General features: G+C 42.4%; 1 protein-coding gene across 7 annotated transcripts in view; it reads left to right on the plus strand.

Annotated features, from left to right (window-relative positions):
* Positions 1-15,706, plus strand: part of DCLK1 (doublecortin like kinase 1) — a 248,884-nt gene that overhangs the window by 168,779 nt on the left and 64,399 nt on the right. The gene's annotated exons all lie outside the window — the stretch shown is intronic.

The raw sequence follows: 15,706 nt of genomic DNA on the forward strand, positions 1-15,706 counted from the left end.
GCTGAAGAAGAAATAAGTCAGAGTTAACCTAACAAGGCCGTGGAACAGACTGGAGAAGACACAGCGAAAAGCTTTAAAAAGTTCTGTCTGAAGGGCCTTGCTTTGGCTGCCTTTGCAGCTTCTCCCACTACATAGTCTATGACTAGTTCCCCCCTGCAGCTTTTTCCCAAGCAAAACAAATAAATAAACAAAAAAGTGCATTAGATAATTTGCCAGTATCGATGCCTGAAAGTACAAATAATACTTAGTGTGGGCCAGTTGAGTAGACCAAATTCAGCATTTGCAGCGTTGCTTGTGAATATGGATTTCGCAAGAGGCAAACTTTAGAGCTGTCCAAAAGCCACCTCACTCTTTCTGCCGTAATTCTTCTGCCAACAGGGAAGTGAACGTCATACTGGGACCTGCATCCGGCACCGCAAGGTCTTAATGGGGAGGTGGTGATCAGAATGGCCCAGGTGCTCCTAGCTGGTTTCAAAGAGCAGAGGCATGGAACAGTGGGAAGCATATTTTTCGCAAGAAGACTAAGCTGAGGAAAAAAAAGCATCCTTGCTCAGGGAATGAGGAAAGTGGGAGAGACACAATGAGAGACAGAGGCGTAGATGTGGGTAGCAGGGCTGGGAGGTAACGTGCCTCCTACACATCCTAAGAACAACTGAAATAGAAAAACCTGAAAAGAGGTAATGGGGAGAAGTATCAATTGTGAGGAACAAGCCCAGACTAGCTCTTTCTTAAACATATTCCCGGTACCCAGAAAATCATTCCCGGTACCAGGAAAGATCATGGAGAGGATCATCTTGAGTGAGCTCTCACGGCAAGTGCAGGACAGCCAAGGGATCAGGGCCAGCCAGCATGGGTTTATGAAAGGGAGGTCCTGCTTAACCAACTTGATCTCTTTCTATGACCACGTGACCCGCCTTCTCGATGTGGGGAAGGCTGTGGACATTGTCTACCTGGACTTTGGTAAGGCCTTTGACACCGTCCCCCACAGCGTTCTCCTGGAGAAGCTGGTGAATCATGGCATAGACAAGCGTACTCTTCACTGGGTAAAAAGCTGGCTGGATGGCCGTGCCCAGAGAGTTGTAATTAATGGGGTGAAATCCAGTTGGCGGCCGGTCACCAGTGGTGTCCCTCAGGGCTCAGTCTTGGGGCCAGTCTTGTTTAATATCTTTATTGATGATCTGGATAAGGGGATTGAGTGCACCCTCAGTAAATTTGCAGATGACACCAAACTAGGTGGGAGTGTTGATCTGCTTGAGGGTCGGCAGGCTCTACAGAGGGATCTGGACAGGTTGGATGGGCCAAGGCCAATGGGATGAGGTTTAATAAGGCCAAGTGCCGGGTCCTGCATTTCGGTCACAACAACCCCAGGCAACGCTACAGGCTTGGGGAAGAGTGGCTGGAAAGCTGCCCAGCAGAAAAGGACCTAGGGGTGTTGGTGGACAGCCGGCTTAACATGAGCCAGCAGTGTGCCCAGGTGGCCAAGAAGGCCAACGGCATCCTGGCCTGTATCAGGAATAGCATGGCCAGCAGGAGTAGGGACGTGATCGTGCCTCTGTACTGGGCACTGGTGGGGCCCCACTTTGAGTACTGTGTTCAGTTCTGGGCCCCTCACTACAGGAAGGACATTGAGCTGCTGGAGTGTGTCCAGAGGAGAGCCACCAAGCTGGTGAGGGGTCTAGAGAACAAGTCACATGAGGAGAGGCTGAGGGAGCTGGGCATGTTTAGTTTGGAGAAGAGGAGGCTAAGGGGAGACCTCATTGCCCTCTACAGCTACCTGAAAGGAGGTTGTAGAGAGGTGGGTGTTGGCCTCTTCTCCCAAGGGAATAATGACAGGACCAGAGGAAATGGTCTGAAGTTGTGGCAGGGGAGGTTTAGATTAGATATTAGGAAGAATTACTTTACTGAGAGAGTGGTCAGGCACTGGAACAGCCTGCCCAGGGAGGTGGTGGAGTCGCCATCCCTGAAGGTATTTAAGAAATGTGTAGACATGGCACTTCAGGGCATGCTCTAGTGCCTGAGATTGTTGGTTTATGTCTGTTTGTGGGCGGGGTGGGGTGTGTGGTTGTGGGTGTTTGTTTTGTGTGGGCTTTTTGTTTTTGTTTTGGTTTTGGTGTTTGCTTTTTTGTTTTGGTTTGGTTTGGTTTTTTGTTGGTTGGACTCGATGATCTCAAAGGTCCCTTCCAACCAAGAAGATTCTGTGATTCTGTGATATATTAAGTAGCTTGCTTTGTAGCTTGGTGGAACACGGTTAAATTAAACTTTAGCAAGGGAGGCCCTGTTTGGTGTGTGTTACAGACTCTGGTTTTTTTCTAATGAATATTCATTTGGGAGTACAGGTAGTGGACACTGAACTGTGTGTGTTGGAATAACTGTATGGAATAACTGTCCTGCAGTGCATAAAAAAATGTTTCCGCCATGGGACTAGTAACATTTTTGCCACGTTGACTGCACGACACCTTGTTTTGGTCCTGAGAGAAATAGTACCGTTTTACTTAAACATGCAGGAGAAGTGTGAGTAAATCTTAATTTCCTGCAGTTCAGTTTTACAAGGGCCTGAGCAGAGTACCATTACATGTTCAATCACTGCAAAAGATCAGGAGATTATTTTACATCTTGTGAAAAAAAAAGGAATGTTTTCATTATACCACAATAATAATTAATATATCATTGAATTTATAACAAGAAAAGAAACAGGGTAGTGGATATATTAAAAATGCAAACCATTTTGGATGGTTCTGTGCTAATGGCAGATTTACTTATATTAAAAATCCCAAGTAACAACAATAAATTTACAGGAAATAGGCACATACTAGTTTGTCAAAAGATTGTCCGTGACCTTGCCTATTGACATAATCACTGACACTGGACACTGATAATGGACACTGTAATTAAGATTTTCTTAGAAAAAGGCATTGGACAAAGCCCTACAGGAATGTATAGAATGCTGAACAGAACAGCCTGTGAACCGGTAGGAGCCTGTGTCCCGGTTTGAGGTAGAACCGAACCAATTTTCTGTTCTGTAACTTTACATCCTAGCTAGGCCTCCTCTAACTCTCTGAAATTAACAGCATATTGTGGAGAAAACTGCTCATTCTCAGAATGATAAGCCAAATGTTTGTGCTCCATGCCAAGGAACGATATGCAGGGAGGCCCTTGCTTATGCTTATTGCTGTAACAACCAAGGTCAGCCAATTTCGTTATTTGCCCCCTTAGAGGGTCGGAAACGGAAAAAACGTAGAGGGGTCACATCAGTGGGGATGAGTGGACAGGACAGGTGACCCAAACCTGACCAACTGGGATATTCCATCCCATCTGCCCCATGCTCAGTATAAAGGCTGAGGGATCAAAGGGTCAGCCCCCTTCCTGCGATGGCCGACGTCCAGAGAGGACTCTGTCTGTTCATCTGCCTTTGATCCCGATCCGTGTGTTCCTGACTCCAGAGCTGGAATCCAGTTCCCATTCGTCACTGAGTCCAGTCTGGGACTTCCCCAGTGCCTGCCGGTGATGTGACTGTCATCCTGGGAGCTTGATACGGTTTTGTATATATTGTATCTATTTCATTATTTTCTTCTTTATTTTTATTTTAATATTAATTCTTCATTAAAGTAGTTTAGTTCATTCTAAACTTCTGAATCTCCTTATCTCTTTCTCCTCCTCTCTCCTCTTTTAGGGGGGGGAAGGGGGGGGAAGGGCCATCTGCCGGTCCGGTTTTGGTAAATTCAGCCGAAACCACGACAGCCTGGGTGAAGAACTGGCTGAAGGGCAGGGCTCAAGGGGTTGTAGTGAACGGGGCTGCATCTAGCTGGCGGCTGGTCTAGGGCCAGATCGTTTTTATCAGTGATCTGGATGCAGGAGTTGAATGCACCATTAGCAAGTTTGCTGATTATACCAAACTGTGAGGTGCTGTTGACTCTTAGGAGAGACAAGATGCTTTGCAGAGGGAACTATATGGATTGGAGCATTGGACTATGATTAATGGGATGAAATTTAAAATGTCCAAATGCAGATTCTGCACCTAAGATGGAGTAATGCTGGGCACAAGTATAAATTGGGAGAGGAGTGACAAGAGACCAGCCCTGCAGAAAGGGATATGGGCGTGCTGGTTGACATCAGGCTCAATAGGAGTCAGGAGTGGACCATGGCAGCCAAAAGTGCAAACTGCGTCCTGGGGTGCACCAAAACCAACATAACCAGCTGGTCAAAAGAGGTGATCATCCTGCTGTACTCAGCACTGGTGCAGCCTCACCTTGCATACTCTGTGCAGTTCTGGGACCCACAATTTCAGAAAGATGTGAAGGTCCTTGAATGTGTCCAGAGGAGGGCAACAAAGCTGGTGAAAGGGCTGGAAGGCATGTCCTATAAGGAGCAGCTAAAGACTTTGGAGTCTTTAGCTTGTTGTCTAGTTGTCTTGTTGTCTAGTTTGGAGAAAATGAGGCTGAGGGGTGACTTTATTGCTCTCTACAGCTTCCTGAGGAGGAGAAATGGGGAGGAAGATGCTGACCTTCCTGATATCCAGCAATAGGACACATGGGAAAGGTTCAAAGCTGTGTCAGGGGAGGTTTAGGCTGGACATTAGGAAGCATTTCTTTGCAGCCAAGACGGCCAAACACTGGAACAGGCTTCCTGGAGAGGTGGTCTATGGCCCAAGCCTGCCAGTGTTAAAAAGGTGCTTGGACAGTGCCCTTAACAATATGCTTTAACTTTTAGTCAGCCCCTAAGTGGTCAGGCAGTTGGACTAGACCATCATTTAGGTCCCTTCCAACTGAAATTATTCTACTCTACTCCTATTCTGTTCTATTCTATTCTACCCTAACTTACTACAGCTTAAGAAGGATAAAATATTGAAAATGTTTCTACAGAAGTTACTTTTAGTCGGGACAATGGATCTGATTTGGCTGTCTATGCCTCTTGTGTTTGCTTTCTGCAAACAGTGAAGTCAGATTGTTTGAATCATAGAACAGAATCATAGAATGGTTTGGGTTGGAAGGGACCTTAAAGATCATCGAGTTCCAACCCCCCTGCCATGGGCAGAGACACCTCCCACTAGACCATATTGCTCAAAGCCCCATCCAGCCTGGCCTTGAAAACTTCCAGGGATGGGGTATCCACAACTTCCCTGGGGAATCTGTTCCAGTGTCTCAACACCCTCACAGTAAGGAATTTCTTCCTGCTATCTAACCTAAATCTTCTCTCTTTCAGTTTAAAACTGTTACCCCTTGTCCTATCGCTCCACTTCCTGATGAAGAGTCCCTCCCCATCTCTCCTGTAGGCCCCCTTTAGGTACTGGAAGGCCACAATAAGGTTTTCCCAGAGTCTTCTCTTCTCCAGGCTGAACAACCCCAACTCTCTCAGCCTGTCTTCATAGGAGAGGTCCTCCAGCCCTCTGATCATCTTTGTGGCTCTCCTCTGGACCCATTCTAACACGTTCATGTCCTTCCTGTGTTGAGGACTCCAGAGCTGGACACAGTCCTCCAGGTGGGGTCTCACAAGAGCAGAGTAGAGGGGTAGAATCCCCTCCCTTGACCTGCTGGCCATACCCTTTTTGATGCAGCTGGGGATGCGGCTGGCTTTCTGGACTGCGAGTGCGCACATTGCCAGGTCATGTTGAGCTTCTCATCAGCGAACACCCCCAAGTCCCAGTACTGATTCCCTGAGGAATGTTTCAGAAAGCCTATTTCTAACCTTACATACATAGAATCATAGAATATTTTGGGCTGGAAGGGACCTTTAAAGGTCATCTAGTCCAGCCTCCTCTTGCAATGAGCAGGGACATCTTCAACTAGATCAGCTCTTATATCTAGTCTGAATCAACTCTCTTTTTGTAGAAATCCATTACCCCTTGTCCTATTGCATAAGTAATTACATCCAAATTACTGTAATAAAAAGAATCATAGAATCATAGAACCATAGAATGGTTAGAGTTGCAAGGGACCTTAAAGGTCATCTTGTTCCACCCCCCCTGCCATGGGCAGGGACATCTCCCACTAGAGCAAGTTGCTCAAAGCCCCATCCAGCCTGGCCTTGAACACCTCCAGGGATGGGGCATTCACAACTTCTCTGGGCAACCTGTTCCAGTGCCTCACCACCCTCACAGTAAAGAATTTCTTTCTAGTATCTAATCTAAATCTCCCCTCTTCCAATTTAAAACCATTACCCCTTGTCCTGTCACTACACTTCCTGACAAAGAGTCCCTCTCCGGCTCTCCTGTAGGCTCCCTTCAGATATTGGAAGGCCGCTACAAGGTCTCCCCGGAGCCTTCTCGTCTCCAGGCTGGACAACCCCAGCTCTCTCAGCCTGTCTTCATAGGAGAGGTGCTCCATGCCCCTGATCATCTTCGTGGCCCTAATAAAGCAAGGGCCTAAGAAGCAATAAGGGGAACTAAGGGGACTAAGTGGGGGACCAAGGGACTAAGAAGCAATATTGTACTTAGTGGGCAATTCTTGCCCTCAAGAATTGTTTTTAAATCACGTAAAACTAAAACCAATCAATGAATGGATTTAAAAAATATGCAATTTCATATTAGACACTGCATAATAAAAACAACAGTGGAAAGAAAAGGAAACACTAACTCTTATATGTTGTTAGACAAAAACCAAAGTTCTCCCATGAAATGCAGACAATATATAAAAATTTCACTATTCTGCCATCCAGTAATCCTAAAAATACTGCCTATTTTTTGGAATTATGTATCCATGAGAGTAAGAGAATAGAGAAATTACCATCTAGTGCATATATGAGCAGATAATTTTTTCCATGTTGTTTACATTAAACAGCTCAGTTATTAGAGTCTCTTGAATGGCTAGTGCGTAAGTAGAAGTTATGCTTTTGTTATTATGTTGTTCTTGATAAATGCATATGTATTTTTTTAATCTATGCTTTTAAACTGCTTTCAGTTCATCTTTAAACCACTGTTAGAGGTTTTTCTTTCCTTAGGGATAGACATAAAAAATACTCAAGAAAAGCAATATTCTTTGCTCAGATCAAAGGCAATACATACACATTCCAAAAAGAAAGATGTATCATTTTGTGAAGAGTTGTATCTTAAAAGAAAGTTGAGAAAAGCCAGGATAAAGGGCAGGCAGAAAGCATTATTGATAGTGTACCCTTGAGAAAAAGCTAAGTGAGCTGTATGGAGAAGAGCGTGTTGCTAATTAGAAACAATCTGATTCCTCTTGTTTGATTCTTCCTGTGTTTTGAAAAGTCTGCACATTCTTGCTATGCAAAAGGATCAGATGCCTGCCTCACTTATCCATTCATGCCCATATCAAGATAATACACATGGGTATCTACATGGGCCAAAATTGGAAAGTTGCATAGACAAAGACTATGTTTAAAAAATGTAAAAATCTCAAAGTTGGATATTAAAACTGATAAAATCCTAAAATGAAGGGATATTTGTGAGTTACCCTTAATTCTCTCCTGTATGCATCTAAAGTATGGTATGGTCTTTAATGTAGGTATTCAACATTATTTGTCTGCTCATCCAGGACAGCTGATAGAGATAATCATTTTTAGAGTTAATAAAGGTACAGTCTTTGGTTCATTTCCCCATTGTTAGAGAAATGGATGTGTGAATAAGGCTAGGACATGTAGACAGTCTGCTTTGGTTTAAGCACTCAAATACTGTCCTCAAGAACCATTTCCCTTCTTTGACACAGAATTTCAAGTGGTAAATGAATTAAGCCAAACTTTGGATTGAACAAAACGATTTAAAAGTGCAATGAAGTCCATGAGACCCTTGTTCTGAGCAAATAGTGGTATGGGGTGGTGAACTTTCCCAAATTTGTCCTAGTAGTTTCTGAAGTTGCTTACAGAAACCAGAGGGGTTATTCTGGGGAGTTGTTTATTTGGTTTGTTGGTTTTCTTTAATGCCTGTGTCTCATTTTTGCATATCTAAGTTTGGAGCAATACCAATTTAGCGAAACCAATGCTTTGAAGATAAATTGAGTAATGTTAACAAATGATTTTTAGAGAAAATCCTGCTTGAAGGCCCTCACCCCTAATGTGCAGAGCTTTCTGTTTCAGTCTCACATTGTAGTGGTGGCCCCTGACTGTGTGTGGGACCAGGAAAAGGATCCTGAGTGTTCCCTCTCCTTGGCGGGCCCCCAGCCACTGCTCCAGAGAACCATTTCCCTCATTGTCTCATCTGGTGCTGGGGGCAAAGGGCTCTTAGTGACGTTCCCAGGGGTCTTAGATAACTCTTATGGTTTGGAGGTGCCTTTCTCCCTCCTCCCTCCATCCTCCAGCATCCTTGGTGAGCCTGAAAGCCCCATACAGAACCTGCCATAACACTCTTGGACTTTGCTGGTATATGGCCATGGGAGTAATAGCATGGGAACAACAGGATCAAAAATACTGTGCCACAGGGACACTGCTGTGACATCATGGGGGAAAGGGTGAAGCTGAGGGTGGAAAGCAGGCTGCAGGGTTGCAGAGAAAGACCCTTGGCAATACCAGAGGGTACATTATCACTCAGTGCCAGGCAGGTTCAAATATCTGCTCTGGTTAAGTGAGGGCAAGGAAATATGTGTCAAGTTTGTAAGGGAATGGGAGACATGCACTCCTCACCCTTTCTTGAGCTATAAAATCCCCAGTGAGCTGCATCTGCTTTTATACCATTTCTTAACATATTTAAGAGGAATGTATGCTTTTCTATAGGTGGTGTTCACCTTTCTTCCGTCCTTGCTTTTTCCTTTTTTTTTTCTTAACAGAGCATATGCTTAGTGTGTTCATATTTTCTTGGTAGCCTACCTAGCTCCTGAGAGCAGATGTATCCTATTTTTATATAAAAACACAGAATACTTCTTTCTTAAAAGAGTACATGCAAGCTAGGAAGATCTGTGATAACTGCTGACTTCTCCGTTATTATATGTTTTGTTCAGTTTTTTATTTACATCTGAGAGTGTTTCAAAACAGTACCACAAGACAGAAATCTCACTGCAGGAGAGATTGCTTACTGGTTTTTTGAAAATGTGTTTGAGGTATTGTCTGCTTAAAAATGCTTTCAGTCTAAATAGAGAAGAGAATCAGGGAACAAGACAAAAAAGAGAAGCAGAGAAAGGTAGCGTGACCTCCCAGGCAGGCAGAGGTCTGAAGTCTGGTTCCAAGTGCAATAGATAATCCCGCCTCTATTTAATTTTCCTGATGTCTTCTTAAAGCCTGTAAAACACTTTGATGTTTCTTTGTTGGCATCAAATATTATTTGGGAAAAGACATCATAAAAGAGACATTGAATTTCAGTGAGACTGGGTATCAGCCCGTTGCTGGTGACTGAGAATTATGAATGTCTGACGGCTATTTAGTAGCTGTCGGTTTCTGTCCAGCTACCAATTAACACCATTGGTGGCAGCCTCAACGCAGGTGAGGAGGTAAGAGATTTGAAGAAAGCAGCTCTTACTTCTTCATGATCATTATTTTTAATCAAATCAAGAGCAGCATGAGATGGCTGGAATTATTGTGCTCTCAATCCATTAAATTAAGGAAAGATACTGCATTCGGGTGAACTCTGGTTTAGCCTCTGAAATCCCAACCCTAATTTTCTGGACTTGCTCTTAACAAAAGTAGCTTCTTTTTTTCTTTTTTCAGTTTGAGCACCTCCTTCAAAATTATTTCCCTCTCGCTTCTCCTCCTCTCTGAGCTCTCCTTAGCCCTCCTGTTTCCCTCAAACTATCACCCAAAATATTTCAGATACTTGGAACCTTAATTGTAACAGCAATTCAGATTTGGTGTTAAGAAAAGTTATTTAGGAGTTTCAGTCATTTAGTGCGACAGCTGCCTATTTCAAGAGTAACTGGAATGATACGTATCTATTCCAAATCACAAAGGGAACATATGTGAAGAATGGATAGAGTAGGTCGTATTACCAAGGGCTGTGTGTTTTTTTAAAATAAATGCACCTGGGCAAAGAAATGGTGAAGCTACATGTCAAAGTAAAGCCTGATCCAAAGTGTGGATGTTCCCTAAAGAAAGAAGTGGTTTAGGATATGGAAATTGGATCTTACTGAAAGCTTCTCTAGAGCAGATACTTGTACGTTGCTCAGCTAGTTAGAAAAAAAGAAGTAGGTGTGTTCCTCTACAAAAAGGTATGTTTTCATTTAGTTTGATAGTTCATCCCTAGGCTGTTATCCAGAAACAGCCCTTCCTCAGCCACCTGATTCAAGAAGGTCTTTTGGATCCCAAAGGAAGGAACATGACATATCATATTGTCTTTGGCCAAGTCACATGTTTTTATTCACACAGTTATAGATACTCAGCTGACAGATTTTGTAATAAATAAGCTGAAGCAAAACTTCCCTGAAGCCAACAGTACAAACCCATGGGAGTGATGGAGTCATCCTACAGACCCAGGGATTTCCAGATCCAGATGATTTTACTTTGATCCTGACTTCCTTTTATTTTTTTATTTATGGTGTTTATATTTGACACTAATCATTAAAAAATTCAATTTTATAATTGTATAGCTTGTAGTAAAAATCAAGAGTTAGTAAGAGAAAAAGATTTGGCTAGACTGAATAGTTTAACCCTCTTAAAGAATTAAAAAGTTAAACGCTGAATAAGAAACGTCCTCAGAGTTGGCACTCCATTTGCATAGGCTGATTTGAGAATCCTAGTCTTTTCAATTAGGCAAAACAGTTCAAAAGAGAGATTTTCATTAAATCTTAGGTACATGTAGATGCTCTCTATATTAGGTACTACATGTAATTAGCAGCCAAGAAATTAGCAGAGAAAAAAACAAAAGAGGCACTTACCTTCTGAGGCTGCAAAAAAAGTACTCATGGATTCTAGGGAATTGCATTTTCCAGGAAGGCTCCTGTCTTCTGAGATCTTGGGCATGTCTGCAATATCTACATTTCTGCAGCACTTCTCTGCTTGATAGTGCGGACATAGCTGACCTCAGGTTGAGGTAGAAGTGCCATCATAGTGGCTACCCCATGGAGATCAGAGTGGGCTGAGCTTGTGGAGGGTTTACAGTCCCCGCCGAGCTCTGCACTGTCTGGGTTACATGTTGCGGCTACCACAGGCATTGATGACTTACAGGTATTCAGGTATTGGTGGCTGCTCGGATGGGAATGTAAACATGATCTGAGGGTGATCCTTTCTGCTGACATTTATAATCTGTTGATCTCTTGATGAGGTGAAGGCTCTGTATGGGTCTGTTAAGCCTTGTCTTCAATGGCAGAGAGATGTTCTTTTTGTATCTGCAAAATGTCTTGCCATAAACTCTAGCAAAGATGGAATGTAAACAAAGGACACTTTAACATCAGTTAAAATGAACGCAGTACTGGTTATTTGGGATTTTTCTCAACTACTTGCATGCTTTCTGCCAGTTGGAAAATGACCTGGGTGTGTTGGTCAATATACAGCTGATTATGAGCCAGCAGCGTGCCCAGTGGGCCAAGAAGGCCAACAGCATCCTGGTTTGTATCAGAAATAGAGTGGCCAGCAGGATTAGGGAAGGGATTGTCCATGTGTACTCGGCACTGGTGAGGCTGCACCTCGAGTACTGTGTTCAGTTTTGGGCCCCTCATACAAGACAGACATTCAGGTGCTGGAGCAACAAAACTGGTGAGGGGTCTAGAGCACAAGTCTTGTGAGGAGCGGCTGAGGGAACTGGAGTTGTTTGGCCTGAAGGAAAGGAGGCTCAGGGAAGACCTTATTGCTCTCGATGTCTACCTGAAAGGAGGTTGTAGCGAGGTGGGTTCTGTTTTTTTTCTCCCAAGCTACAAGCGATAGGACAAGAGGAAACGGCCTCAAGTTGCATCAAGGGAGTTTTAGATTGGATATTAGGAAGAATTTCTTCATTGAACGGGTTGTCAAGCATTGGAACAGGCTGCGCAGGGAAGTGGTTGAGTCACCATGATTTAGTGGTAACTTGGCAGTGCTAGGTTAATGGTCTGTTCCAACCTGAATGAATCTATTATTCTGTGATAAGCCTTGTCTTTACTGAGGAGTGATAAGAGGGTGCTTGCTTAATGTGGCACTCTGGATAAGCTCTCTCCTTTCCAGTGAAGATGAAGATGAAGATATGTATACAAGTAGAATGCAAAAGCAGAAGGAAAGAAAAGGCAAGGTATGGTTTGTTCCCTAACTACTTTGTAACTACATAATCTTCTTGAGAGAAAAATGTTTTGGAAAAGACAGTGACAAACTACAGGAGTAATTGAGACAAGGTCCAGTAGTGATCTGACATCACCATTTTCTAGCTAACAGTTGCTGAATATGACCTACAGATGTTGTGTCTTCTGTAAATCATTTTTTAGTTTCGACTGTACCAGTTGTGAATAAGTTGTGACTGCAAAAAAGCCTGCATCATTCTTTTCCCTTAGTCTTCTCTTTCCTCTTCAAACAGCCTTTTGTGTTTGGCAAACCACTTTTGTAAACACACAGAGACATCCTAACATTTTTTATAAAGTACTAGATGCTAACACATCAACAGGCAGTTTTACAGGAGGGTATGATTTTAATACAGTGCAGTGGCATTTGCAGCTTCTCAGACTGGCACTTGATACTTCAAATCAACTTTTCTAATTTTTTGCTGGTATTCAGCTTTAGCCTTCTATTTTGTGGGGTTTTCTACCTTCATGTGTGTGCCAGGTGCTGGAAAAACAAATACAAAGCTGGATTCTTGCCCTTCTATGCATCCTCAGCAAGAGAGGACAATAAGGAAAGGAGTTCACAGCTAAACAGTTGCATACATCTGCTCAGAGCAGTCACAATAATTTTGTTATTGTTTTAGCTTTTTAATACGTTTCACCTGTGAAATTTTGAATGGATAAATCTTTTTCATGAGATGATGGGAGGGCGCTGTGTATTAAGCTGAAGTCTCTGACCCCTGGCATTTTATGAATAAAAAGTGACAAGAAACCTCTTGCCTCACTCAATAACATGATTAATCACAACAGTGATTTACCAATTTCATATGTCTTTATCTACACCAAGGTTCGCTGTAGGAACATGTGCTGTATCAGTCAGTGAGAAATGCAGTGCAGATACTGGACAGGAATACAGTTTCCAACCAGAATGCATTCCACCTAGAAATGAGATTTAGGGCAGTTGAGACTATATTTCTGTACTTATCAGGAATGCATTATTATTAAATATTATATATTTTATTCACCTATTTGTTGCCCTGTTATCTGGTCATGTAAGAATGGTGTCGTGATTGTGCATGGAGTTCAGGAAGGGTGTCAGAATCAGTCCAGTCTCTTCCTGATACAGCACCTCATATCAAGGAACTGGGGTCAGAGGTGGAATGGCCAGCAGCCATAAACAAGAAGATGACAAAGGAGGGCTCCTGGAGTGGACTGGGGAATTATTAGGAATTAGCATTTCTTCCCTGTTGTGATATCTGTATTAAACATTACATTAATATCAGTAGTAATAGTAATGTATGTCTTCAGGTATGGAGACCATCCAGAAGACAGACAACATGATGTGCACAGAGAGTTCATTCTGCCAGAACTTAAAGCCCAAGTAGACAAGTAGTAGAGATGACATGACTAGTCTGATGTTGTGCAGATGCATGTAGAGAGCTGGGAATAGAACCCACCTCACACAAGTCCCTGTTCAGGCTGACTTTAATGTAGATTTTGTATGGTCTTTAGTCATCAGAGTTTATTTAATGGAGTTCTGCGTTTGGAATAAAATCCGCCAAGGTAAGCGGGGAGAATTTTGATGATTTTGCTTCATCTCCAGCATATCCTAAACCTCTAGGTACATGAGTTTGGATTCATCTTGCCTAGCTTTAGAAGTCTACACTGCAGCGGATGCTCCTAGTAAGTTGTTCATCGGGTCTGTTTTAGATGGTTACTTGGGATGATACAACTCATGCTATGACAGCAACTTGGTTAAAATAAGGTCTAGAAAACTACTTCAGATGTAGAAGCCCACACAATAGGTACCTAAAGACTAGTAAAAGGAATTTCATCCCCAACGCTAATTGTCATCTCTAAAGTTTCCTAAACAGCTCTTCATAGAGAGTCCTTGTATGCTCACAAAAATCCTGGTATGCATTTTAGGTATTTAGCGTCTTTATATTTTGGATATAGGTAAGGAGGTGAGCAAACTCCACTTAAAACTCCTGAGAGCCTTGATCTTGATTTCACATAGTACGGATGGCCAACACAAGCACAACTGTCATCATTTTAGTTTTTAAAAAGTGCTGTTAGGGACAGTATTGGAGCTTAGCTTAAACGCTCTGGATACTCTGATGGTAGCAAGTGAGTAATTTTTAGGTTTTATAGTACTTTGTTTTTTCATCTCAAATAGATACTCATCAACATGTGAGAAACACATCAAGGCTCAAATACCCCATTACATCTATTTGTCTTGTTCCACTTGGTAGCCTGAAGTCTTTGTCTTCAGGACAGAATAATTGCAATAGTAATTCTAAGAAAAACTGTTGTTGAAAGTTATAGGGAAGGAGTCACTCTATAAGGAACAGGAACTGGTGCCTAGTGCTACAAGGTTTATTGAAGTATATCTGTTATCTTAAATTTTCTCATAATAATAAGACCTAAGAATATCTGCTTGACTTAAAGAGAAGGCAGAGCACTAGTCTTGTTACTGAGCAGTCTTGGGTTCTAGCTCCATGTGAATAATAGTAGTTTAGTATTAGTTTCTAAATAATACCATATTAGTTTACAAGAAGCCCTTTAAAACTTTAGAAGTTTGAGATTCCAAAAAGCTCATTTTTAATGTCCTCATGTTGCCCTTTTCCCGAATGATTTCAGAAGTTTTTAACATAAATTTGATTTTAGCCATTATTGGCCAGACCTATGGAGTGTTTTGCTGAATACTGTATGAACTTCAGTGAATGTGTCCACATATGCATGTGCTCTCCCACACACGCTTAGTACGACATTTGAATCAGTGCTGATATACGCAAACCGTTGTCCTCTGTACAAAGAGAATTTGAAGCCTAAATAAGTGCAATGGGTTTCTATAAAAGTAGTCTATTTAAATCCAATTAGTGTATCTTATTGTTCCTATGGTTATATAAATATATTGCACCTTTACCTTAAACAATGCCTTGCTCAAAGTGATGTTGAGATTTGAGCAGTCATAGCACCTAAGCACTATTAAGTGATCATTATTTATCATGCAGTATAGTGTGTTTTATTTATGTGTGTGTAGGTATACATGTTTCTTCCTTAGAATGTGCAGGCCCAGCATTAGCCAGTGAGAACAATGTATTATGTAAAAAGTAAGAAAAATCTATTAAAAATACCTACTGTATTATCCAAAGGAATTAGCATTTGCTAGATTGCCAGTCAGCCAAGGTTTTACAAGAGTTATTGTCATTTTGATTTTCGGATGAGTCATTTGGTATATTGCCCCCAAAGGCACCTCATTATGATTCAGTGCACAGCATATAAAATTGCTTAGGCTTTCGGGGCTCCGTGGAAAGCGAGTGGGGGTTGCGGTGGCTCAGCGTTGTGAAGCAGCAGCATTATGCTTAATTGACACCTTTGATGTAGCCCTAAGACAGCACCTGCACCTCCCACTGCTGCTCTGAAGACGTCAGCCTTACGCAGAAAAGGCTTCTGCTTATGAATCCTGCATCGCATTCAGCTCACTCTGTGAGCAGCCCCAGCTATCCTTAACTAATCCCATTGCTTCTCAGTTTGGCTACAGCTTGGCTTAGTACAGAGCAGGAATTTTGCTGCTTGCTATTATCAGGTTAAACAGTAAGATTTTGTCCATG

This window comes from Numenius arquata, chromosome 1, assembly GCF_964106895.1.
Source record: "Numenius arquata chromosome 1, bNumArq3.hap1.1, whole genome shotgun sequence".
NCBI classification, from domain to species: Eukaryota; Metazoa; Chordata; class Aves; order Charadriiformes; family Scolopacidae; genus Numenius; species Numenius arquata.